Source organism: Lathyrus oleraceus, chromosome 3 (assembly GCF_024323335.1).
Source record: "Lathyrus oleraceus cultivar Zhongwan6 chromosome 3, CAAS_Psat_ZW6_1.0, whole genome shotgun sequence".
NCBI classification, from domain to species: domain Eukaryota; kingdom Viridiplantae; phylum Streptophyta; class Magnoliopsida; order Fabales; family Fabaceae; genus Lathyrus; species Lathyrus oleraceus.
The window spans coordinates 466,466,245-466,469,768 of record NC_066581.1 but is presented as its reverse complement, the minus strand read 5'-3'; positions in this window follow the sequence as shown (position 1 = coordinate 466,469,768).

Sequence of the window (3,524 nt, the reverse complement as noted above, 5' to 3'; positions counted from 1 at the left end):
TGACTTAGATTATATAATTAAACTTAAATGCTTAACTCTCGTCCTCACATTTAACCTTTAAAAATACTTTTTGAAAATGATTAGAATTTAATTAACTCTAAAAATTGCTTTCGCCCTGATTTAAAATTAATGTCCAATTTACACTGTCCAGTTAAAAGCTCAAACCGTCGTTCTATTGATTTTAACTTCTTTATGTCTTTTACTCTCGTACAAAAACCTTGGTATTAACTCTATAAATTGAGACCATAAAAAGAGTGATTATGTTTTTGAATAAAATTAAACCAACTTAGTTTTGATTCCTTCATTCCGCTTACTTTACATACCGATATCTAAGTTTATTTAGCCAGACATGCTAAACAAGCCTAAACAATAATTATGCTTACATACAGCCATATCAGACAGACAGTATAAATAAATAGCAGTGCAGAATATATATAAATTTAAACAATAAAATTAAAGAACTTGTAAAATTAATAGAAGTCTTGATTATTCCTAGCTTCGATGCTTGAACTCTCCACCACAAACCGGTTGGATTTGTTCTTATAATCTTCGATCGGACAGGAAAATAAAAACGAAGGAATAAAATATTATGATCTAACGTAAGGTTTGATCCAGTAAAAATTACACAATAGTTTCCGGTGTAGAAACTATTGTGAGAAAATTAATTGAATGCTTTAAAATTGACTGGAAAAGAAAAGGAAATAAAAATTGCTAGGAAAGTAGAGTGCTGGAAAATAAGAAAAACAGTAAAAATAATGTGGTGCCGAAAACTGGAAAATTGAGCGTCCTCTGCAGGGTTCCACAATTGGTCCTATTTATATCAATCCATTTTGTAACCGTTTCTCCCATAGTCCATTCAGTAAGTTTCAACGAGTCTATTGGTCAAGCGAAGAAGCAGGATGAACGTGCTTCTGTTACGCGTTAAACCCAAAAATATAGGAATGGGGGTGTGACGCTCGTCACATCACGTGTTACGCTCGTAACACTTAGCAGGGGGACGTGACGCTCGTCACACCTTGTGTGGCGGTCGTCACAGGGTCTCAGCGCTTCTTTGTGGGCTGGGCTCTAGAGACATGCTTTTCATCCTCTTTTTGCACCCCATTTCTTTCTTTTTCCACATATGCTTCAAATAGTGTTACCTGAAATAAATAGAAGGAAAATACCAAGTAATATCGAATAATATAAAATAAATCGAAACAAATAATAATATAATTTAATTAAATCGAGTCCAAAAGTGTGATAATATTTCATGTTATCAATTATGTTCAATGGGTTTGATCAACCTGCATAATGATTTTGAATATAAAGAGATTTTAGAATTCAAACAAGGCAAATCATTATGCGGATGAAATATTGATTTTATTTTTTAGGGTTTTACGTGACCACCAATTTTATGCAAAAAGGCAAAAAGGAAAAATAATTGGAAAACAAACATTTAGCATGAATTGAATGAAAATATCGTTGTATTTATGAGCTAACAATGTCATCACTCCTCCTTTTGGCATGGGAGGAGGGTTTTTAAACACAATGAACATTACTTTGACTTATGGATAACTGTTGGAACATCAACAGTGACCCAATTATTGCAGACCCCTCCAGGGATGACAAAGTTGCCAGAATCCTCCGCATCCTCTTCCAAAATAGCAGCGACTTCCTCATCTTGACTGGTGTGGATGAATCCACCACTCATAAACAACCCTTGCTCGTTGAAGACACCAGAAGAATACCTTATGCCAACCCGGGATTTGTTGTCTTCTAGCTTAATCATTTGCCCTAATCCAGCAGTTGTACCACGCTCAATGGCCAACTTAGCATCTTTATAGGATGCAAATGAAGAAGTTCCTTTCTTAACAGGCTCAGCAATAGACAAAGCTTGGAACGGAGTTCCAACTTCATCCTCAGCGTCTATATAGGAGAAGGAAGACAAATGGCTAACCAGGAGAGCCTTTTCTCCCCCTACCACCACCAACTTCTTGTTTTTCACAAACTTTAATTTCTGGTGTAGAATGGATGTCACGGCGCCCGCCTTGTGAATCCATGGTCTGCCCAACAGAAAACTATACGATGGGTGAATGTCCATAACTTGGAAGGTGATCTGGAAATCACTCGGCCCAATCTTGACTGGGAGATCAACCTCTCCAATCACAGTTTTACGGGACCCATCGAAAGCTTTCACTACCACTCCACTCTCCCTCATGGGAGGCCCCTGACATGACAATTTTGCAAGAGTGGACTTCGGCAACACATTTAAGGATGACCCGGTGTCCACCAGCACATTGGACATGGCATCATCTTTGCAACTCATAGAAATGTGTAGTGCAAAGTTGTGGTCTCTTCCCTCCTCGGGGAGATCAGCATCACAAAAACTTAAATTGTTACAAGCGGTGATGTTTGCAACAATACTGTCAAATTGCTCTATTGTAACGTCATGATCTACATATGTCACATCCAACACCTTCTGCAGAGCTTCTCGGTGTGGTTCTGAATTCATCAGCAGGGATAGTACAAAGATCTTTGATGGCGTCTGTAGAAGCTGGTCTACCATGTTGTACTCACTCCTTTTGATGAGCCTCAACATCTCATCACATTCTTCTTTTGCATTGCCACCCTGGCCAACAGAGATAGGAGTTTTCATTGTAGAGGTAGGTTTGGCAACAAGTGCCGGATTCGTAGCATTCACAAAAATCCCAACCGGGCGCTCAGCATAATCAGCAGTATCAGCCCTTCATTTATCAGCTTGAGGTTTCGGCGGAGCCGAGAAGACACGACCGCTATGGGTCAGGCTGCTGACGTCGGCAATATTAACAACAGAGGTAGAGGGCAGGGGCACCTCTTTCCAATCCTCTGATGCTACAGCATCGTAGTGATAGGGAACCTCTTTTTCAGAAGAAAATGGCACAGGGCCAGCTGGTTTAATGATCAGAGAAGGAGAAGCCTTTTTCTTGCTACCATCGTACTTGATAATAACAGGCTCAGGGATCCGAAATACCGAAGAAATTACATTGACTTCATCAGCGTCTTCATCAACATTTCTGTTCTGAAGTATCTCAATGACTCCTTCATCCAACATTTCTTGAACATCTTTGCGGACTTGAAGACATCCTCTTTGATTGACAGTGCAAACTCGGCATCTATCGTGGCCGTGCTCGTAATGACTATAATCACACAGTAGTCTATGCATCTCGACCAGAGACTGTCGAATATGGCTGACATATTTGACTTTGTATTTACCAGGGCAGCCCTGGACCATGTAGACAGATCCCCCATGCTCGGGAAATGGGTTCTTCTTTACATTAGGACCTACGTCCTCGAAACACAAAATACCACATCTCACAAGGTCTTGAACCTTCTTCAGTGGATAACAGTTTTCCACGTCATGTCCGGGAGCACCGGAATGATAAACACAGTGTAATTCGGGCTTATACCACCACTGAGGATTGGTAGGTATAGTCGGTGGGTCTCGTGGAGTAATCAACTTCCTCTCTATCAAAGAGGAATATAATTCTGCATACGTCATAGGAATA